Here is a 24336-nt window from a genome sequence, read left to right as displayed (position 1 = left end):
ACGAATACGCTTGACCTAGTTCTCGACTTGTTGTTTCTTCGCCTTAACCCGCTGCCGGGTCACCCCTTTATATACACAGGCTGATGCCCGGAGGCTTACAGAGTCCCGGTCGGCTCATACACAACGTGTCAGCTCGGTGACTCCTGGGCGGGTCATACCCAATAGTCATATCCCCGACATCATGTGACCAAACAACTGAAATACCAAAAACTTTGAGTGCACCCATTGAATTAATTATTGATGAAGCAACACTGAGGACAACTTTGTTTTCGATAAGGGATGATGATAAGGACATGGCTACCTTGGATATGATCACAAATATTGCATACGCATATTTATTTGAGGTGATTTTTGATAAAAGTTATGCAGTAATTTATTTATGTTATATGGAACAAAAATACTTCATCTCTCTTTGTTTCATGCCTAATTAAAGAACTACCAGACACTTGTACAATCCACATATGAAGATAAGGGAAAAAGAGACGTTTAGGTGTTGTTCAAGAAGTTCTCTCACATAACTTTTAGCACAAGAGAAGATAGGGTCCAGTCTCTCATGTTCTAGACTCAGATTCGGACTGCACAGAGATACCTGATTCAAAACGCCAATATCTCTTCACCCGGACTCCGAAATGGGTGATTCTTTTTTTCTAGATTTCGTGCACTTTACAACCCAATTGGGTTTACCTTCAAATTCGTCCGAAGATTGAGATATTGATGAAATAATCTGACACTATAGCAGAATCCGACTCAAGCTACAAGTCCAAAGGTGATGCATGACCTCCACTTGGGCCCATGAGCCTTGTACGACCTAGGTTTAGTTTTAGGCTGCCTTGGGACATCCTCCCACCTTCTTGGCCGCCTCCCCTTGCTCCTATATAAGTAGATACAACTGTAGCTTTTTCCTTAGGACTGGTTAGTTAAAAGTTAGCCATTGCAACTTCGTGTACTTTGTTTGTGTCAAATGACCAGACAGAGACCGCTCTTGGATCCCAACTTTTATCAATACTTCACATATATTCGCAATATTCAGATTGCATTATCATATTCGTGCTTGTTCTTTGATTACATGCAGGAATATACCTAAGTGTTCAAGCTGATTGTGCTTCTGGCATCGTCAGTAACCTCAGGAGATTGGTTTAGCGATTACTCAGGCGCAACATCGTTGCACGTTTGTAGTCGGATCGTCAAAGTCGACTCCACCAAATCAATAGTTATCATCTCATCGAAAGATTAGGACCCTCGCCTCTATCATTGATGGCAGCTTGAGGAAATATCAAATGGTCCATGTAAATAACCTGAATAAGAGGACACAAAATAATATATCAGATACAAAAAATAAAAAATGTGATTATAAAAAACAAAAACATGTCACAATAGATAGAAAAATGCCAAAAAGAAAGATACCGCAAGCATAGGGAAGCAACCCCAGCCCAGAATGAAGAAGTAGCATGTTTTTTTATCTTGTCCTGACACTTATTGACCTCTCGCATTGCAACACTTAAAACATGCTCATCCCAAGCAAATTCAGTAATCTTGTACATTTCTTTAAGGCTTTTCAAGTACTCTAGGGGCACCCTGTTGCTAGTTCGTAGTATCGCCATCATCATTCCTAGCTCAATGAAGCACATCCACTGTATGCGCAATTGGAGCCCTACCATACTTGTGATAAATGTTGCGGAGCTCGCAATGCTTGTATCTCTTGAAAAGCTCAACTGTTCTGTTGCCTGATGGGATATTGAAAACCTTCTTCACCATGTTTCTAGTGAACACATTGACCTTATTCCGACTTAGCCTGAAAATCCAAAAAAGGTATTAATTGGATGTTATCAACATGACCTAAGAAGAAATAAATATATGTTGCAGACATGATGCAAGAAAAAAAGAAGAAGACAAGAGGTGGGTGCAATACCTGAGCTCACGAGTGTGAAAGGGTCGAGAAGAGGTGTCTAGAGGGGGGTGAATAGACTCTAAGTGAGAAAAGTTGCAGTTTTTAATTTCTTTAAGTCGAAGTGGAGTTTGGCACAAGTTTCAACATTCACAATACATATCAAGCAAGCATGACAAGAGTATGTGAGCAGCGGAAAGTAAAGCATGCAAATTGCAAGAATGTAAAGGGATGGGATTGGAGTGTGCAAACGCAATTTGGAGACACGAATATTTTTTATCCGTGGTTCCGATAGGTGGTGCTATCGTACATCCACGTTGATGGAGACTTCAACCCACGAAGGGTAACGGTTGCGCGAGTCCACGGAGGGCTCCACCCACGAAGGGTCCACGAAGAAGCAACCTTGTCTATCCCACCATGGTTGTCGCCCACGAAGGACTTGCCTCACTAGGGTAGATCTTCACGAAGTAGGCGATCTCCTTGCCCTTACAAACTCCTTGGTTCAACTCCACAATCTTGACAGAGGCTCCCAAGTGACACTTAGCCAATCTAGGAGACACCACTCTCTAAGAAGTAACAAATGGTGTGTTGATGATGAACCCCTTTCTCTTGTGCTTCAAATGATAGTCCCCCCAACACTCAACTCTCTCTCTCACAGGATTTGGATTTGGTGGAAAGAAGATTTGAGTGGAAAGTAACTTGGGGAAGGCTAGAGATCAAGATTTATGTGGTAGGAATGGAATATCTTGACCTCAATACAAGTGTAGGTGGTTCTCTCTCAGAAAATGTATGTTGAAGTGTAGGCATGTTCTGATGGCTCTCTTCATGAATGAAGAGTGGGTGGAGGGGTATATATATCCTCCACACAAAATCTAACCGTTACACACAACTTACCCAAATCGGTGGGACCGAATCGTGAAACTCGGTTGGACCGATTTAGTAAATAATGTGACCGTTAGGAATTTCGGTGGGACCGACATGTCAACGCGGTGGGACCGATATGGTTAGGGTTAGGTCATAACATAATCTTGGTGAGACCGATTACACAAACTCGGTGAGACCGATTTTGGTAATAGACACACACAGAGTTGGTCAGGCAAACTCGGTGGGACTGATTCGCACATCTCGGTTGGACCAAAACGTAACGAAAGGGAAACAGAGTGTTTGCATTGCAATCTCGGTGGTACCGATCGCTCATCTCGGTTTGACCGAAATGTTACGAAGGGGAACAGAGAGATTACAATCCCATCTCAGTGAGACCGAGATCCCTATCGGTGAGACCGAAAAGACTAGGGTTTCTGGCAGTGGCTATGTCAACTGAACTCGGTGGCGCCGGATAGACAGTTTTGGTGGGGCCAAGTTTGACTTTTGGTTTGGGACATATGTGGATGTGAGAAAGTGGTTGAGGGTTTTTGGAGCATATCACTAAGCACTTTGAGCAAGAAACTCATTAAGCAACACCTCATCCCCTCTTGATAGTATTGGCTTTTCCTATGGACTCAATGTGATCTTGGATCACTAAAATGGAAAATGTAGAGTCTTGTGCTTTGAGCTTGAGCCAATCCTTTGTCCTTAGCATCTTGAAGGGGTTCCACATCCTCTAGTCCATGCCACTCCATTGTTGAACTTATCGGAAACATACTAGGTAAAAGTATTAGTCCAACAAGAGATATGTTGACATTAATTACCAAAATCACCCAGGGAGCACTTGTGCTTTCAATCTCCCCCTTTTTGATAATTGATGACAACATACATCAAAGCTTTAGGTAAAGATATAGAGTAAAGCTTTGGAAAGATATGTAACATGCATAGGCTCCCCCTACATGTATGCAATCATGTGAATATGGAATATAGGAACATGTGAATGCATAATCATGACAGAGTAAGCAATGTGTTACATGTATCTTGGCTATATGCATCAGAGCAAATGGTGTGAAATATAGGAAATGTACCTTCATGCTCATGAGTCGTTCTTGCAAACAGTATGTACATCAACAAGAAAATCCTCATACACATGACTGTGATGCATATACTTACCTTGTGGTCTTGAGTTGGCTTAGGAAGGAATGAACCTGCGTAAACAAGGTTAGATAACACAGATACACCTACTAACTAGAGCAACCAAAAGAAACCACAAGAGTACCAAGACTGGGATGACATGTAGAGAGTGAGTACTAAGTACCCCATTTGCTATAGACATGTCCCCAAAGGTAAAGATGTGCAATGAATTCAAGGATTTCCTTCCCTTAGTTGTCTTGCTCCCCCTAAATCTAGCATGGTATACTGGGAGAAGATAGGAAACAGAAAACCAGAGCAAAGAAAAGAATCAGAGCTAATGCAAACAATCAAATATGAACATGTCTTTCCCCTCTTAAAGACATGTGACTTCTCTTCTCTTGAACACCAAGCATCTTGGGTCCCTCTCTCTTCCCTCCCGAGTCGTGTGCTTCGGTTGCACCAAAATATTTCGGTTGGACCGAAGGCAACAAAGCGGTGTGATCGAGTTCATCACAGAGAAAACACTTGTCACCTCAGCTCACTAGACAAGTAAGATCTCACAAGGATTTGCAAGGAATTGGATGCAAGGAATGCATAACAAAAAGAAACAAAGAAGAAATCTAGATGAAGTTTTTTTTTTGAAAGGGGAAACAAATATGCATGAGACAAATGCAAGAGCACAGAAAAGGACACAAGAGAACTTCATCTAGAATTGGTCGGCGACAGTGTCACCTATGTTAGAGTATATTGACTTAGGAGTCAAGTGAGATCACTTGATCATAGGTCATACTCATCGTTTAAGCTCAAAATGGGGTTACCATTTTTCGTTTAAGCATTTTGATGTATTCACATCTTGTTGAGTTGCTTTGACTCATGACTTGGAGTAAAGCTTCTCGAAGATGGAATAACATACCTTGGGTGGTGGTGTTGATCGTGATCATGTAGTTGAACTTGTGTGGGTTGCTCAAGGTTGATGTAGCTCATCAAGAGTTGTGAGCACCACTTGGAATTTGAGTTCATCTACCTACATGGGTTAGTTTTTGCAAGGAAGAGCACTTGTGTATCCAAAATGACAATCATGAAACTTAATATAGAATTTGTCAAAGGATATGTTTGAAGGGTTTCGTGCTTCCTTGTTTTCAACCACCATTGTGTAGAGACTTGGTGATGTAGAGATTTGCTCAAGATGTGAGTGGGTTGCAATCTCATAGATTTAGATTCATCCAAGTACCTACACGGGTTAGATAACATGCAAGGTGCAAATGTATCCAAGACATAAGATTATCATCATAAGAGAAATATCAAGGATTAGTCATAGGCTCATGTCTTGCATGTATCCAAAAAGGAGTTCCTACTCCAAGTTTGAAGCATCAATGATGTTTAATTCACCTCTCAACCTACAAAACACTTTCTCATCAAGTTGTTTAGTGAATATATCCTCTAATTGCTTATCGATGCGAACATGCTTAAGATTAATGTCCCCTTTGGCAACGTGATCTCGAATGAAATGATGATGAACTTCAATATGCTTAGTTCGAGAGTGTTGCACGGGATTGTGAGAAATCTTGATAGAACTTTCATTGTCACAAAGCAATGGAACATGTTTCACATATATCCCATAATCCTTAAGAGTTTGGGTCATCCAAAGTAATTGAGCACAACATGAACCAGCAGCAATGTATTCCGCTTCGGTGGTGGATAAGGATACCGAGTTTTGTTTGTTGGAGGACCAAGACACAAGAGATCTACCAAGGAATTGACAAGTACCCGAAGTGGACTTTCTATCAAACTTGTCTCCGGCATAGTCCGAGTTGGAGTAACCAACAAGATCGAAAGAGGACCTCTTAAGATACCAAATGCCAAAATTTGGTTTATGTATTAAGTATCTCACTATCTTTTTCACAGCCTTAAGATGACATTATTTAGGAGCGGCTTGATATTGTGCACACATGCACACACTTAGCATAATATCGGGACGAGAGGCACATAGATATAACAATGATCCAATCATGGAGCGGTAAACCTTTTGATCAACCGATTCGCCATCTTTGGTCAAATCAAGATGTCCACTAGTAGGCATGGGTGTAGTCATACCTTTGCATTCTTGCATATTGAACTTCTTGAATAAGTCCTTGGTGTACTTTGTTTGAGAGACAAAGGTATCTTCCTTAGTTTGCTTGATTGGCAAACCGAGAAAGAATTTGAGTTCACTCATCATAGACATCTCAAACTTCTCCGACATTAGCTTTCCAAATTTCTCACTAAAGTGAGGGTTAGTCGAACCAAATATAATATCATCAACATAGATTTGGCACACAAATAGTTCTCCATTAACCCTTTTAGTAAAAAGAGTAGAATCAATTTTTCCAATTTCAAAGCCTTTTTCAATAAGGAACTTGGTCAAGCATTTATACCACGCTCTAGGAGCTTGTTTAAGACCATAAAGAGCTTTGTGAAGTTTGTAAACATGATTAGGTTTCTTAGGATTGACAAAGTCGGGAGGTTGCTTAACATAAACTTCCTCCTCTATTTCACCATTTAGAAAAGCACTTTTAATGTCCATTTGGTACAAGGTGATATCATGGTGATTAGCATAGGCAAGTAAGATGCGAATGGACTCAAGTCTAGCAACGAGGGCATATGTCTCACCATAGTACATACCTTCGACTTGAGTGTAGCCTTGGGCGACGAGATGTGCTTTGTTGTGAACTACTTGTCCATCTTCATCTTGCTTGTTGCGAAACACCCATTTGGTACTAATGATGTTGTGGTTGTTGTCGGGCTTCTCAACCAATGTTCAAACTTGATTTCTCTCAAAGTTGTGTAGCTCTTCATGCATGGCATTTATCCAATCCGGATCTTCCAATGCTTCTTCAACCTTCATAGGTTCAATGCTAGAGATGAATGAATAATGTTCACAAAAGTTAGCTAAACGAGATTTAGAGCGAGTGATTCTCCCGGTTTGGATATCATTGTAGATTTGCTCGACGGGATGGTCTTTGGCAACTCTTGCTCGAACTCGTGAAAGCTTTTGCTTGGATCTGGGTGGAACATCTTCTTCATCTTGTTCTTCTTCTTGGCCTTCTTCATTGTTGACGTTGTCGTTCTCTTGTCGTGGTGGAGAAGGAGGTTGTTGATATTCATCTTGGTGTACTTCCTCGTTTTCTTCGTCTTGGTGTGTCCCACTTGTGGATGCTTCCGTATCAACTCTTGGTTCACCTTGTCGTGAGGTGGAAGCTTCCACTTGGACGGACGAGGTACTCTCCTTCACCTTCGTTGGACGAATCTTGCCAATAGACAAGTCTTGGATTGCTTCCGAAGGGTCTTTGTCTCCTACATCAATTGGAAATTGCTCTACTTGTGAGCCGTTAGATTCATCAAACTTCACATCTACCGTCTCTTCAAACTTTCGGGTGAAATTACTGTAGACACAGTAAGTGAGAGTTTGAGCCATAACCAAGTAGGGAACCTTCATGAGATTTAGGAGCAAATTTAGAACCACGATGCTTATCAAGAATGTAGCACTTCGAGCCAAATACTCGAAAGTATCCAACTTGGGGTTTGTTACCGGTGAGGAGCTCGTATGCCATCTTGCTGAGTAGCTTGTGAAGATACAAGCGATTTGTTGCATGACAAGCTGTCTCAACCGCTTCCGCCCAAAAGTGCTTCGGCGTCTTGTACTCATCAAGCATCGTTCTCGCCATTCCGATGAGCGTCTGATTCTTCCTCTCAACAACTCCATTTTGTTGAGGTGTGTATGTAGTCGAGAACTCATATGAAATCCCCTCTTCATCAAGAAAGGTGTCCACATTTGCGTTCTTGAACTCTGTTCCGTTGTCGCTGCGAACCTTCTTGATCTTCACTTCAAATTGATTTTGGGCCTTCCTAGCGAAGTTTTTGAAGATCTTTTGGACCTTTGATTTATCATCGAGAAAGAACACCCACGTAAATCTTGAAAAACCATCGACTATAACTAGACCAAAAGAATTTCCACTGAGACTTTTGTAGGCATTGGGACCGAAAAGATCCATGTGAAGTAGCTCGAGCGGCCTCCTTGTGGTCATGATGTTCTTCAAGGGATGCCTTCCTCTAACCTGTTTACCTGCTTGACAAGCGCTGCAAAGTCTATCCTTATAAAATATGACATCGTTAACGCCAAGGATATGATTTCCTTTTATAAGCTTGTCAAGGTTTCGCATGCCCACATGACCTAACCGTCTATGCCACAACCAGCCTTTAGAGGATTTAGCAATTAAGCAAGTTCTAGCTTGAGCCTTTTTAGTGAAATCAACAATGTAAAGATCACCTCTACATATACTGGTAAAGACCATTTTATGATTATCTCTATGAAATACTTGGCAATCTACTTCGGTAAATAGGACATTGAAACTGAAATCAGCAAGCCTAGATACTAAAAGTAAATTGTACCCAAGAGATTCAACGAGCATGACATTTTGTATGGAGCTATCATGTGAGATGGCCACCTTACCGATGCCAACCACCTTACCCTTTGAGTTATCACCAAAAGTGACATACTTTCGAGGGCCGTCATTTTCAGCAAGCTCACGAAACATATCTTTATCTCCGGTCATGTGATCGGTACATCCACTATCAAGAACCCATTCCTTTCCTCCTGCCATGTATCCCCGAAGATTTGCCATAAGACCAAAGTGTCTCATTGCATCATCAAGATCAAAGTCACTATCATCATCCTTATCATAGTATCCATGTTCAACATCGTCATGTGATGGATCAATTCCTAGAGAGGGTGATTTATTAGAATGAGTTTGACAATGATCTTCTTTATGAATTCTAATAGCTTCGGAAATAATATCGCTAATAATTCCAACATCTCCTTTGGCACGCATAAGATTTGTAAGCTCAAATAGACAATCACCAAACTTAGGATCATTGGAATTCATCTTACTCAAGGCAATAGACTTATGGAGAATTTCATCTAGATTTTGCAAGGAATAGTTTGGAAAACATTCCTCAAGAAATTTCCATATGGTGTAGGCACACTTAAGAGTAGGCAAGCAAGCTATCAAGTTTCTAGGCAAACCTCTAGTGATAAGACCAATAGTTCTAAGATTGCGAATCATGTCAATTGACTCATCAAGGGTGGGATGCATAGGATCAACATGAGGTGCACAAGGGCTAGTAACGTACTTGTTCAAATGATATTCATTGAAAATCACAAGCATCTCATTTTTCCACTCATGAAAATACTCTCCATCAAGTATAGACACTCTATGTCTAAGATCCCCAACCTAGACTCATCCATCTTCCTCCAAGGTGTTTAAACCAAAGCAATGGAGACCAAAGCTCTGATACCAATTGAAAGGATCGAGAAGAGGTGTCTAGAGGGGAGGTGAATAGACTCTAAGTGAGAAAAGTTGCAGTTTTTAACTTCTTTAAGTTGAAGTGGAGTTTGGCACAAGTTTCAACATTCACAATACATATCAAGCAAGCATGACAAGAGTATGTGAGCAGTGGAAAGTAAAGCATGCAAATTGCAAGAATGTAAAGGGATGGGATTGGAGTGTGCAAACGCAATTTGGAGACACGGAGATTTTTTATCCGTGGTTCCGATAGGTGGTGCTATCGTACATCCACGTTGATGGAGACTTCAATCCACAAAGGGTAACGGTTGCGCGAGTCCACGGAGGGCTCCACCCACGAAGGGTCCACGAAGAAGCAACCTTGTCTATCCCACCATGGCCGTCACCCACGAAGGACTTGCCTCACTAGGGTAGATCTTCATGAAGTAGGCGATCTCCTTGCCCTTACAAACTCCTTGGTTCAGCTCCACAATCTTGACGGAGGCTCCCAAGTGACACCTAGCCAATCTAGGAGACACCACTCTCCAAGAAGTAACAAATGGTGTGTTGATGATGAACCCCTTGCTCTTGTGCTTCAAATGATAGTCCCCCCAACACTCAACTCTCTCTCACACAAGATTTGGATTTGGTGGAAAGAAGATTTGGGTGGAAAGCAACTTGGGGAAGCAAGATTTATGTGGTAGGAATGGAATATCTTGACCTCAACACAAGTGTAGGTGGTTCTCTCTCAGAAAATGTATGTTGGAAGTGTAGGCATGTTCTGATGGCTCTCTTCACGAATGAAGAGTGGGTGGAGGGGTATATATAGCCTCCACACAAAATCTAACCATTACACACAACTTACCAAACTCGGTGGGACCGAATCGTGAAACTCGGTCGGACCAATTTAGTAAATAATGTGACCGTTAGGAATTTCAGTGGGACCGATATGGTTAGGGTTATGGCATAACGTAATCTCAGTGAGACCTATTACACAAACTCGGTGAGACCGATTTTGGTAATAGACACACAGAGAGTTGGTCAGGCAAACTCGGTGGGACCGATTCGCTCATCTCGGTTGGACCGAAACGTTACGAAAGGGAAACAAAGTGTTTGCATTGCAATCTCGGTGGGACCGATCGCTCATCTCGGTTGGACCGAAACGTTACGAAAGGGAAACAGAGTGTTTGCATTGCAATCTCGGTGGGACCGATCGCTCATCTTGGTTTGACCGAAACGTTACGAAGGGGAACCGAGAGATTACAATCCCATCTCGGTGAGACCGAGATCCCTATCGGTGAGACCGAAAAGACTAGGGTTTGTGGCAGTGGCTATGTCAACTGAACTTGGTGGCGCCGGATAGACAGTTTCGGTGAGGCCGAGTTTGACTTTTGGTTTGGGACATATGTGGATGTGAGAAAGTGGTTGAGGGTTTTTGGAGCATATCACTAAGCACTTTGAGCAAGAAACTCATTAAGCAACACCTCATCCCCTCTTGATAGTATTGGCTTTTCCTATGGACTCAATGTGATCTTGGATCACTAAAATGGAAAATGCAGAGTCTTGTACTTTGAGCTTGAGCCAATCCTTTGTCCTTAGCATCTTGAAGGGGTTCCACATTCTCTAATCCATGCCACTCCATTGTTGAACTTATCGGAAACATACTAGGTAAAAGTATTAGTCCAACAAGAGATATGTTGACATTAATTACCAAAATCACCCGAGGAGCACTTGTGCTTTCAGAGTGTCAGTGTTAACCACTCCATCAGATCATGTGACGCTGTGAAAGGTGGGATGCTCGTGAGGTCACCAAAGCCAGTTTCATTTATGTAGCGCCTCTGGCTAGGATTAAGTTTTGTCTTCGCAACTTCTCACAATCATTTTGCTGCGAAGCGTTGGCTGAACGCAATATCAGACTCCATTACTTCTTCCTCTGACATGTAGCCGCAAAAATCAAAATCAATAAAAATGTATTGGGTAAAAACAACATTACAGATTAACTATAAAAGCGACGGGCATTCAGATTCCAGCATACTCAACATCTACCAAGCATAACAATGAAGCAAATAAAATGATCATTCCTTTCTTGTCATTACTTCAAAGTGGATAAATGTAGAAAAACTAAACAATTAGCCACACGACACAACCAGCTCAAGAGAAAAGGCCTGAAATAATTACATGCAGCAAAACACTATAAGATGGAAAATCTTGTTTGAATGTAGAAATAGAACAAACAATAAGACACTAAATACACTGACTTTCATCTCAAAAACCTAATCTTAACAACAAATGCAACATAAACCTAATCTTGACTGACCAGATAGCAACATCACAAATGAGACCACTGAGAAATCTAGTCATCCAACTCTGAAAATCTCATCACCTACCTCTACAATCTCGCCCCTACCTCTAAAATCTCAACTATAAACCCTAGCTACAACATGGAACCAAATTAATCCGATCTAGACAACAAACCCTAGGTGAAATGTGGATGAATTTGGCGACATGGAGGGAGTAACAGCTCAACTAAAACCCACGAACGGACAAAAACTGTTGTATACTATGCATTCGACCGGGATCTACTCATCCAACGCTGGGAACTACTGGGATTAACCGCAAAATGAAGCTCTAAAGGGAGATCAAGCAGACGGGGGGGGGGATGCTGCGAATTGCAGGACACCATACCTCTCGTCCGCCGCCGCAACTATAGGGGGGCATGTAGCTCGGTGACGTGGCCGATTGATGCTCACCGCCGCCCGAACCTCCTGTTCCCTTGCGGTCCCCGCAACATCTAGTTCCCTCGCCACCGCCACGATTCTGGATCTCGTAGTCGCCTGCTTCGTCGCCAGAGCTAGGGAGGGGATGGGGATGGAAAGCAGTGGAAGCATATAGGGGGAACGAGCTAACGGGGGTGGAAGCAATAATAATAACAATAATTCCCGGGGCACACGCGTCCACACCCCTGGTAAGAACGCGTCTGCACCGTCCGATGCTGCGCGATCCGACGACGCGCGAGACGGTCGCACGGACAGCTGCGTGCATCCGGATGTGAGTAAGCGTTTTCCAATTTTTATTATAGTTGAGGTGTTTTCTACTTCCGATGAATTTTTATAATAGATCTGATTTTTTGCAAAAAAAGTTTTGAATTCTATGGACTAAGTCAACACTCGTGCTTACCATTTTAACTCTACAATAAACTAGGAGTATCTTCCCTAATAATAAAGCAGTGACTACTTCTGGTCGTCCGTCGCCGTACATTTTGCAAAAAAATCCCTGCAGTTTCGTGAAATCAACCCGCGGTCTGAATTTAAGTGAGAGCAAAACGTTCCGTATTTTGCATAAAACCCCCTAATGTTTCGGTTAATCAACCCGCAGTCCTATTTCAAGTGGGAATAGAAAACTCTTCGATTTACTCAGACCCCCCCCTGAGATTTCGGTTAATTAAGCCGCCGTCCGTCTAGAAAATAACCTTTTTTATAGATTCAAATGTTTTTTTCAAATATTCATATCTTTTAAACCGTAGCTCCAATTTTAGAATGTTATATATGAAATTGATTAGGAAAATGTGTACAATATGAATATGATGTTATTTTTACCCGTTAAAATTTTTTAAATGCTCTTTAGGGACAGATTCAAATGCTATAAAAATATTCATATCTTTTGTTTTTTTCTTCAAATATTCATAATTTTTAAACCGTAACTCCAATTTTAGAATGTTATATATGAAAATTGATTAGAAAAATGTGTAAAATATGAATATGATGTTATTTTTACCCTTTAACCATTTTTAAATACTGTTTAGGGACAAATTCAAATGCTGTCTTTGTTTTTCAAATATTCATATCTTTTAAACAATGCTATATATATGAAAATTGATTAGAAAAATGTGCACAATATGAATATGATTTTAGTTTTACCCGTTAACCATTTTTAAATGTTGTTTAGGGACAGATTCAAATGCTGTAAAAAATTTCATATCTTTTAAACTCTAACTCCAATTTTAACATGTTATATATGAAAATTGTTTAGAAAAATATATGTAGAATCTGAATATGATATTGTTTCACATGTTAATAATTTTTTAAATGTTGTTTAGGATGGAACATTAATCAGTAGTGGACGATCTGTCTTCTTTTTGTACATGTGCCGATTCAAATTGAAAATGAACACCTTAACAAAAACAAATTGGAGAAGAAAGAAACCATCTATAACCACGCATGTCCATCGGCGAGAATGGGAAGAAGGATAAATGACAAGACTGATAAGATGCCTTGTTGAAATAAATAAAGGATGGACCTATCGGGGTCTCGAGTCATGGTTATTGTGTTAGGGTCGTGTGGTATTTTTTCCCTCCCGTTGCAACGCATGTTTTTTTCTAGTTATTCTAGAAACTAGAAAATAGTACTAGTAACTATGGGTACTACCGAGGCGGAATGCACAATTTCGAAGAAAAGGGAAAAGGAAAGTGAAAAATACGGAGCAACAAATGGAATCGGAAAAGATGAGAAACAGCCCCCACCGCGACCGGCGAAGGACGACGCCACTATTCCCACCCGTGAAAGCGAGATTCCCTCCCCTGCCGCATCGTCTGACGCCAAACGGCAATGGTCCCGAGCAGGTCTCCTCCGTTCCTCCCCCCTCCCCCTTTCGAGTCAAAAAGCGCACCCGAAGCGGCCAAGCAGCAAAACCTTCGCCCCTAAGCCTCGCCCCGCCTCGCCAAATCAAACCCCACGGGCGCACGACACAGATTCACCCCTGCGCCTCCGCTGCAGCCAAGCGTCGGCGCCGCCGCCGCCGTCTTGCCTCCGATTTCGCTTTCGCGCCACCCCAGAACCTCACCAGTCACCACCATGAGTGACGCCGCCGCCCCCGCCGCCGCCGCCGACGCGACAGGGGAAGCACATAAGGAGGATCCGGAGATCGTAGCCCGATGGTGAGTGTTGGTCCACCGCGCGCGTATGCACCGCGACAGGAAACGCCACTGAATGTGCGTGCGTGCGTGCAGGTACCAGCTGGAGGCGCTGGAGCGGGCCATGAGCGGGAACACGGTGGCTTTCCTGGATACGGGGGCCGGGAAGACGCTCATCGCGGGGCTGCTGCTGCGCTCGTACGCGCACCGCGTGCGGAAGCCGGCGCGGGACTTCGCCGTCTTCCTCGTCCCCACCCGCGTGCTCGTGGAGCAGCAGGCACGGGTCATCGAGGCGCATACCGACCTCCGCGTGTCCAAGTTCACCGGCGACATGGGCGTCGACTTCTGGGACGCCGCAATCTGGCGCCGCGTGGTGGACGACGCCGAGGTGCTTGTCATGACGCCGCAGATCCTCCTGGACAACCTCCGCCACAGCTTCTTCAGCCTCCAGGACATCGCCCTGCTCATCTTCGACGAGTGCCACCGCGCCAAGGGCAACTCCCCGTATGCGTGCATTCTCAAGGTCCCAATAGTTACAACCGCTCTGTTCCCTTTTGGTTTTGTTAATCTGACTTTTTAGAAGCTTTCCCTTTTTTTGTCGCACCCACCAACACACTCCCTCCGTTTCTAAATACAGAGCAGTATTTTACTGTCCAAATCTAAACGACCGGGACTTCTCATACAATACTCCGTTACTGGTTGCAAAATCGCAATCATAAGAAAGCTTTACTGAATACGAATCCAACAATGTCAAGTTTCTGTAACCATTAGATTAATTGTATGGCGAATCACGATATTGGACAGTTAAAAACACCCTGCAATTTGATACTGAGGATGTAATAGTCAGTTTGAAACATTGTTGTTCTCTAGCTACTTGTATAAGTATCAACTCAAGTGAGATCATGACTGCTCATTTTACCACCTGTATATTGGCCACATTTACTGTTCCAGTTGAAGTCTTGGTCCACTAACCAATTTAGTAAAATCCTTCAGTTTACTTTCATTGTAGGAATTCTACCACCCTGTAATGAATTCTAGACCACGGGGCCCGCTGCCGAGGATATTTGGGATGACTGCTTCACCCACAGATTCAAAAAGTAAGGACGAAGCTGTGAACTTGTATATGTGTTTTACATCCTCAAAGATTATTTTTTGAACAAACATCCTCTCAGTTCGACCAAATCTGTCACACTATTCCTTCCATAGATCTGCTGCAAGAGAGCTATTCTAAACGAATCGTCGAACTGGAGAATCTATTGAATTCAAAGGTCAGGCCATGTATAGATTCACATGTACTCCCTCCGTTCCAAAATAGATGATTCAACTTTGTACTAGCTTTAGTATAAAGTTAGTACAAAGTTGGGTCATCTATTTTGGAACGGAGGGAGTACCCTTTACCTATGATAATCATCATTCCTAATTTTTTCACGCATGAGGAATACTTTTGTGTATTTTCTGTTGAAGGTGTACACAGTTGACAATGAATCGGCTTTATCGGAATACATACCATTTGCCACTACGAGGATTGTGCAGTACGATGATTATATCATCCCATCCAACTCACATAACCATATTAAGACTTGTTTGGACAGGTTGCAAGAAAAGGTATGCTGTTTGTCCCTTTCTTTCTTTGAATTAAGGGGTTTCCGCCCAATTCCATTTCTCAATGAAATTGATAATACGGAAGTCAGGGTGGACCGTTCCTTCAGGGTGGTTCCAAACTTTTAACACAATCCACATGCTGAAAACATAACAGGAAACCACCAGGCAAAATTCTACCACAAAGTTTCTCAAGGCATCATTACAAAACATCTACATAAAAGCATAAAAAACCGCCACAATTCAGCAACCTCCTTGTGTTCACCCAGCTGGCCTCACGACCGCCGGCGCCCAACCTTTATTTCTACTAAAAACTTTAGCTGCCACCTGCAGTAGCGTTCTTGCACCTTTGGCTTGCATTCCTCATAGTTCTCGTCTCTGTAAGCCAGAACAATATTACAGTGGTTGGATCATAAGAGAAAACGTTCTCAAAGGATGCCTTATTCCTAGTTTTCCATATAGCCCCCAAAATTGCAGCTAACCCTACTGCAACCACACTCCTAATCTTACCAGGAACCCCAATAATATAGCTACAGATCTCTTGCACAGAAGGAAGTCCGTTTTTAAACAAAGCCACTGTCCACCACCCCCAAGACATATCTTGCCACCGAGCAGTGTATGAACAGATGGTCAACTGTCACATTTAGCATTACAGAACCTACATTTCGAACTTCCAGTACACCCCCCTTTTAGCAAATTGTTTCTGGTAAGAGCATCTCCAATAGAAGATGCAAATTTGGAGATGTAAAAATTTACATCTCCCAAAAGTGCCTTTTGCATCTCCAAAAAAGTGCCAACTCCAACAGAAGATGCAAAACGGAGATGTAAAAGAGTAACTCCAATAGAAGATGCAAACTAGAGATGTAAAATCGGCCGCCGGCCACGCGGCTGCTGTTCAGCTGCCGCCAGCCGCATTTGCACATCGAATTTTTGTAATTATAGCAACAGAAGTGCATCATCGACCATAGTTTTAAATCCTACAAGCAAAAGTCAATTGTCTCAAACGAAGTTGTTGGTCCAATAAATGAAAATGCACATGGACATCACTCAATTTGTGTCTTCTCCGTTGTCACTAGTGCCATTGTCGACGGTGGTATGATCATCATCAATGGCTTCTTTCTCGACGTTTTCTTGTGTTGAAGTCTCGTTGCCGCGAACTCCACCGGAAGAACCTTCATTGTCATCTCCCATGCCGCCCATGTTGCCACCGAAGCCACCTCCCATGCCACTCATCATGTTGCCGCCGAAGTCACCTCCCATCCACTCATCATGTTGCCGCCGAAGCCACCTCCCATGCCGGTCATGTTGCCGCCGAGGCCACTTCCCATTCCACCTCCCATTACTCCGAAGCCACTTCCCATTCCACCTCCCAGTACTCTGAAGCCACCATCCATGTTTCCACCAAATGCACCATTCATGGCACTACCCATCATGTTCATGTACCCTCCCATTCCACCTCCCATTCCTCCTCCCATGGCACCTCCCATTCCCCCTCCCATTCCTCCCTCCCATTCCGCATCCCATCATGCTTCTAATGAGCATTTGCTTCTTCATGAGCATTTCATCGCGACAAAGTGCGACATACGCCTTTACCTTGGCATCAAGAGTAGATGTGTCCATGAACATAAACTTGAGTGCCTTCTCCTCGACTATCTTCATCTCCTCGGCCGCCGCCTTTCTCTCCTCAAGCTCAACCTTTCTCTTCTCGGCCACTGCCAACCTCTCTTCGGCCGCCGCCCTCTTCTCCTCGGCTGCCGCCCTCCATCGCTCGGCTTCACTCCTCTCCTCAATTTCTTTGAGCTTCAACAATTTTTTTCTTCCGCATACCCTTTCCCCGTTGTGACAATGGCATCAAATCCATCCTTGAGATCATTGTCTCCGGCCTTGGATCCCTTCACTTTCTTAGTTCCATCGGGCCTATAGGATTTAGTCGTTGAGTGAGGAATGAGGCTCCTCCTCTCCTCACCCGGGCCATCTTCTTCATCCTCCACCACCACACTTTTCTTCTTCGAACCATCGAAAACTTCTCTAGTTTTCCACTTCTCATCCTCCACCACCACACTTTTCTTCTCCGAAGCATTGAAAACTTCTCTAGTTTTCCACTTCTCCTCATCCTTGAGCTCTTCCATTCTTCTTCCTCTTCTCTCCTTTGTTGTTCCTCTTTTGAAAATAATCCTTGCGCAATCATTTTCTACAAGAAAACGATCAAGATGTCATCATCAAATTAGTGAACATTTCAATATTTGTGGAAAGTGGAGAAACCACACATGAATAGCAAATGATTATTACCAGGTCACTTTCACCGCAACCACTTGGGTTCATGCGATCAACATTTGCCAAGCAACCCGCTCACTTTTGACATTCGGCGTTGATGGTGCCCCAACGTTGACGAAGGGAGTCACTTGAGCGATAGTGTCCGCTAGTGTTGCGCGCATCGAAGGAATCCTTGATGCGTTGCCAATATGTGATGGCCGATTGGTCGGTCCCAACGGTTGCATCTTGAGACTTTTTTCCAAGCGATGCAAATCAACACATCTTCGGCGTTCGTATAATTTGCGGTTATTCCCTTCAAAACAAAGCCCTCATCATCCATGTCAAGATTGTCATTACCATATTGTGGAGTTTCATATTCTTGTGATGCATACTCATGTGAATAATCATCATTTGTCACATTTGTAGCGTGCATGAAAGCTTCATCATTGAGACTACAAATGGAAGTACACACAATCAACTACACATTCCATTGGAATCGACAGTTGGAACAACAAAGAAATGCACAAGATTTTTTTTAGCTTTGCGACATATCAACAAACACGTTGGATGCGGTCGCCGTCGGCGTGGACACATCTTCCTCCATGGCCGTCGGCGGCGGAGGAGGTGGATGAGGAGCACCGTAGCCGAATGAGGACACCATGGTCGCTGGCGGTTGCAAATCGCCCGTCGAAGCCGCGACTGGCTTCGAGATTTTCGTCGGCCGAGGTTGGTTCCCCGTTGGGTTGCGGCCCCGAGCCGCCGGCCGCTTCACGCTCCACCGCGAGGCTTGGCGGCCCCATTCTTCTTCGCAGCCTCCAGCGTGACCGGTCAGGGTGGGGCAAATCCAGGGCGGCGGCGGCATCGAGGCGGAGGCAGCCGCATTGGGTAAGTTGGCGCAGAGGCGGCTGCTGCCGTGAGGTGGGTCAGGGCACCGTCGGCGGAGTCGGAGAAGGCGGCGGGGTCGTCGGCGTCGGTGGGCGGCGGCCGGGAGTTGGGCAGCGGCTGGTCGCGCGGAGGGGAAAGGAACTGGCAGTTGGGCGGTTGGCGGGTAGTCGCTTTTTTACATCTCCTGTAGATGGAGATGCAAATTTGCATCGCGAGGTGTTGTAGTTTACATCTCTGGAAGGCGGTGTCAGGCCAGTGGGACTGGGGTACCTAGGCACATCTGCCCGCGGCCCAAGGCACGACGCCTGGCGTGGGCCCAACACAGCCCATCTTCAAGACCTCACGAGCAGGATCGTCACGAGGGCCCCCGCCTCGCGAGGTGGGCATTAGCAAGCGTCGTCAGGAGCTCCCCGAAGGCCTCGCGCCGGGCAGTCTCCCGAGGCTGCCTCTTGAGGCCCCTCGCGGGGCGGATATGTCTAGGCTTGCCACACCCCGCCTCGCGTTGCACGTGGGTGATGCGAGCCACGACGAGCGGAGCCAGAAGGGCGCCAGCGGGCGCGGATAAGGATGTTTTCCTCTTTCATGCTAAGGGAGCAAGGACAACGCGTCGTTCCCAAAGCAATCTCCAAAGGTTGCTATTTCGGTGCAAGAAGACCAGGACAGCGGGCTCGCCAGGATGGAGGTCATCGTCGAGCCCACCAACGCGTCATGGACAGAAGCTTTTGCAGGCGGAGACCATCTTTAGTCAGGATAAGTTGTACTCCTGTTCCCCTTCGAATTTGGTTGTTGTGGCAACCCTTCCCACCTAGAGTTTTCAGGGGAAGAGGCCAGGGCTAGTATAAGTATAGGCTAGATGCCATCATAAAGGGAGGTCGAATCTTGAGCCCTCCAGAGGCAGTTCATCTTCCTTGTATTCTCATACTCATCCTTCTTCGTGAGGCAATCAACACAAAGCAGGAGTAGTGTCTTACACCGCAAGGTGGCCCGAACTTGGGTAAACTGCCTTGTCGTGTCTTTCTTTCCTTTCGCTCGAGCACATCGAAGCGTCGTCGTGAGGCAGTGAGCAGCGAGCCGGAGCTTAGTGGAGTTCTGTGAGCCTAGAGTTCAAACCTTTTGTTGGGTCCCCGGAGCCCCGATTCCGACATTTGGCGCACCAGGTAGGGGTGTGCCGAAGTTCCTCCTCTTCGCTCTGTTCCTACTCCATCGACCCCATGGCCGACGCTCGTCGGGTTCGCGCCGAGCGGCCCGCGTTGCCAAGACGGCGCCCGCTGGAAGCAGCAACCGTTGCCTCTTCTTTGAGCATGCGCTTGCCATTGCCTACCCCGTCGTTTTTTTGAGCGCTGTGGGCTGCCTGGCTTTCACCATTGCCCTTCGCTAGGTGAATTGGCCAGCAAGGTACATATCGGTGCTGCCTCCGCGTTACGATGGCGCTGCTGACCCCGAGGAGTTTCTCTGGCTCTATACCCAAAGCATCCTGTTGGCGGGCGGTGGCGGCAAGGCCATGGCGAATTGGTTTCCCCTGGCCCTCGTGGGCGCCCCGCGCTCCTGGCTCCTCAGCATTCCTGAAGCTTCGATCTCTTCCTAGGGCGAGCTACGCGGTCGGTTCGCTGCGCGCTTTGTGCTCCAGGGGCCCCACGCGGTCGAGTGCATCCTCGGTGGGTCCCAGGCGCCTGCGTCCAATTGCCACTCCAAGCAGCTCTTTCGCGGGGCGAACGCTGCGCGGCCCAGCTCGAGGCTTCGTGGCCTCGCGCGCGTCCCAAGTGCGTCGTCACCTTTGATTCCTGAGACCACCCCAAGTCCGCAGCTGCCGTCGGCGCGCTTCCCATGTTGTGCACACCCACCATCAGCAACGTCTCTGTCACCAAGACCCTCATCGACGGCAGCGGCGGCCTCAACGTCCTCTCCGTCGAGACCTTCGAGACGCTCCAAGTGCCTTATGACCAGCTCATGCCCACGAGGCCCTTCTCAGAGGTGACCGACGGCTCTACCGCTCCCCTGGGGCAGGTGCGCCTCCCCGTCGCCTTTGGCACCCGCGATAATTACCACATCGAGCTCATTGACTTAGACGCGGCCCGCATCGGCCTTCCGTTCAACGCCATCCTGGGATACCCCACGCTTGACAAGTTCATGGCGGCGACCCACCCCAGCTACAACGTAATCAAGATGCCCGGCAGCAGAGGCGTTATTACTGTCGTCGGAAGCAAGGAGGATGCGGTCCGGGCCCTCAAGCGCGCCTACAGGGTTGCGGCAGCCTCGTGCATGGGCTTCGCAGATGGGGTCGGGCCTTCGGAGGTCGCTCCTACGAGGAAGAAGCAGCTGTTCTCTCAGGACCGCGCCGAAACGAAGAGGGAATCGGTTGACGGCAGCAGCGCGGGTCCTACCTTCACCATCGGTGCCGACCTTCCCCTTGAGCAGGAGGACGCGCTCGTCGCTTTCCTCCGGACGAACAAGGACGTGTTCGCCTGGAAGGCGTCTGATCTGACCGGCGTCCCGAGGGAAGTAATCGAGCACCATTTGGCGGTGTTCTAACGCTTGTCCTATCAAGCAGAAGAAGTAGGCATTCATCGTCCAAGAGGTGCACAAGCTGCAGGAAGCTGGGGTCATTCGAGAGGTGCGTCATCCTGAATGGCTCGCCAACCCAGTCATCGTCCCCAAGAAAGGTGGAAAGAAGCGCATGTGCGTCGACTTCACGAGCCTCAACAAGCCCCAACATCAAGGGACTCCTGGTGAAGAGACGTCCTCCAGGACCCTTTCCCGCTCCCACGCATCGACCAGATCGTGGACTCCACCGCTGAATGTGACCTGCTGTGCTTCCTGGATGCATTCTTGGGCTATGACCAGATCAAGATGGCAGCGGAAGATGTGGAAAAGACAACATCTCCCTGTGTGGCGTGTTCTGCTACACCTGCATGATGTTCGGTTTGTGGAGAGTCGGCGCTTCCTTCCGGCGGCTGATGCACATCACGCGGGGGCCACAGCTAGGGAGGACGCGGAGGCCTACATCGACGACATCGTGGTCAAATCGCGCGAAGCCAAGATGCTAATCAAGGACCTGGAAGAAGCGTTCGCAAATCTGCGCAAGGTCAGCCTGAAGCTCAACCCCGACAAGTGTGTCTTTGGAGTCCCCTCCGGCAAGCTTCTCGGCTTCCCCTTCAAGTGGCCTTGGGGCGCTTCATCTCCAAGCTAGGCGAGCGCGCCTCGCCCTTCTTCAAGCTGATGAAGAGGACATGCTCCTTCAAGTGGACCCCTGAAGTGGATGCGGCTTTCGAAGACCTCAAGAGGTACCTCACGAGTCGGACGAGTGGCGCCGCGTTTTCGTGAGCCCTTGGTCCTATACCTGGCGGCCACCCCGCAGACGGCCATTGCCGCGCTTGTAGCGCTGCGGGAGGAACGCGTCGGCACCAAGGAAAGGCTTCTCGAGACTCGCGAGCCCTCCAAGCGCCCCGGACATTCCAAGCTTCTCGAGCCGCCAGAGCCTCGCGAGCCCTCCGCGTCTCAAGCCAGCGCCCCCAAGCCTCGCGCGCCCCTTCAAGAGCAAGCCCCTGCCGAAGTCACATGCCTCGTCGAGCACCCCGTGTACTTTGTGAGCACGGTGCTGAGGGATGCGCGAGCGCGCTATCCTATGCAGCAGAAACTTCTCCTTGCCTTCCTGGTCGCCTCTTGGAAGCTGTGGCATTACTTTCAGGGCCACCCCAGAGTCATCAAGGGAGCAACTCTTGCCGACTTCGTGCCGGAGTGGACAGACACATGCGGGGAGGAGCCTCATGAGGACAGGTCCCTCCTGCCTGGGGATGAGGTGCCTGCCGGGTGGGTCATGCACTTTGATGCAGAAGCAGAGCGCGTGGCCCGGCAGGCCACCGCCTACTGCTTACAAGACGGCGAGCTATATCGCAAGCACCCCAATAGCGTCTTGCTGCGGCACATTTCAAAGGAACAAGCGCGCGAGTTGCTAGCTAACATCCGTAGGGGTGACTACGGACATCACTCCTCGTCGCGTACCCTCGCAGGTAAGGTGTTCCGCAGCGGGTTCTATTGGCCCACGGCGCTCCGCGACGCCACCAAGCTGGTCCAGTCCTGTGAAGTTTGCCAGTTCCACGCCAAGCAAATCCATCAGCCCGTGCAAGGACTCCAGAAGATCCCACTCTTGTGGCCCTTCGTGGTATGGGGGCTGGACATACTGGGCCCTTTCCCTCTCGCGGCTGGCGATTACCGCTACCTCTACGTCGCCATCGACAAGTTCACCAAGTGGGCGGAGGTGGAGCCCGTGTGCACCATCCCGGCGGGTTCATCTGTCAAGTTCATCAGGGGCCTTGTGAGCCGGTTCGGTGTCCCCAACTATATTATCACTGATAACGGCTCCTAGTTTACGAGCGGCCTCTTCACGTCATACTGTGCTAGCCTTGGGATGCAGATATGCTACGCGTCGGTGGTGCACCAGCGGAGCAATGGCTAGGCCGAGCGCGCCAACACGGAGGTCCTCAGGCTCCTCAAGACTAGGAGCTTCAAGAAGAAGCTTGAGGCCTGCGGCAAGGGTTGGCTGGACGAGCTGCAGTCTATGTTGTGGTCCATCCGCACCACCGCGACGAAGCCCACTGGTGAGACTCCCTTCTTCCTCGTCTACGGGGCCGAGGCGGCCCTCCCATCCGAGCTCAAACATGGTTCCCCGTGAGTCCTCGCATTCGATGAGGCGCGCCAGGACGACTCACGGGGGGCCGACCTTGTGCTCCTCGAGGAGGCCTGCCGTCAGGCTGCCCTCCGTGCCGCGAGGTACCAGCAGGCCTTGCGGCGCTACCACAGCCGCAACATCCGCCCACGCACTCTCGAGCTCTGGGACCTCGTCCTGAGGCGGATCCTGTCCAGGGAGGTCTCTTGCCCATGTGGGAAGGCCCTTTCAGGGTCGCCCACGTCTCCAGGCCAGGCGCCGCACACCTGGAGACGGAGGATGGAGTTCCTGTGCAGAACGCTTGGAACATCCAACACCTTCGCAAGTTCTACCCGTGACCATCTCACGTAAGAATGAGGTGGGGCTGTACACGCCCCAGAGTCTCCCGGTGCGCCGCTCTACGGCCTCGTGGGAGCTCCAGCCCACACCCAAGTGGAAGCCCCATGCTCCGGACTGGCGAAACGATCGAACAACAATCATGCCCACGCCCAAGTGGAGGCCCCATGCTCCGCGCTGGTGGGAAGATCAATGAAGGTGCCGAACGCGGTAGCCTTTTCCTTTTTGCTTGTAAACGAGTTTGCAGTTTCTCTAAGTAAAGACTGTGGTTTTCGCGTTCGCGTCTTCTCTATGAAAGGAATTTGTTTTTCTTGTGGCATTTTTCTGGGTTTCATTCTTTTCGTCAGCTAGGCATGCCCAAAGCCTCTCTCATGAGCCACGCGCGAGCGGGGGCTGGGCTTGGTGCCCACGCTTGGGTCAGTCCCAACGGCACTAAGAGCCCAAGTAGCCGGGCCCTGGGCTGCGGGCCTGCACCCGCGCGCACCAC

The 24336-nt window shown here is 47.3% G+C and overlaps 1 pseudogene; it reads left to right on the top strand.

Annotated features, from left to right (window-relative positions):
• Window positions 1-13801: 13801 nt before the first annotated feature.
• The window catches only part of LOC119307655, a 27071-nt pseudogene continuing 16536 nt past the window's right edge, over window positions 13802-24336 (top strand).

The sequence above is a fragment of the Triticum dicoccoides genome, chromosome 5B (genome assembly GCF_002162155.2).
Source record: "Triticum dicoccoides isolate Atlit2015 ecotype Zavitan chromosome 5B, WEW_v2.0, whole genome shotgun sequence".
Taxonomy (NCBI): domain Eukaryota; kingdom Viridiplantae; phylum Streptophyta; class Magnoliopsida; order Poales; family Poaceae; genus Triticum; species Triticum dicoccoides.
This window is presented reverse-complemented; position numbering and strand designations above follow the sequence as displayed.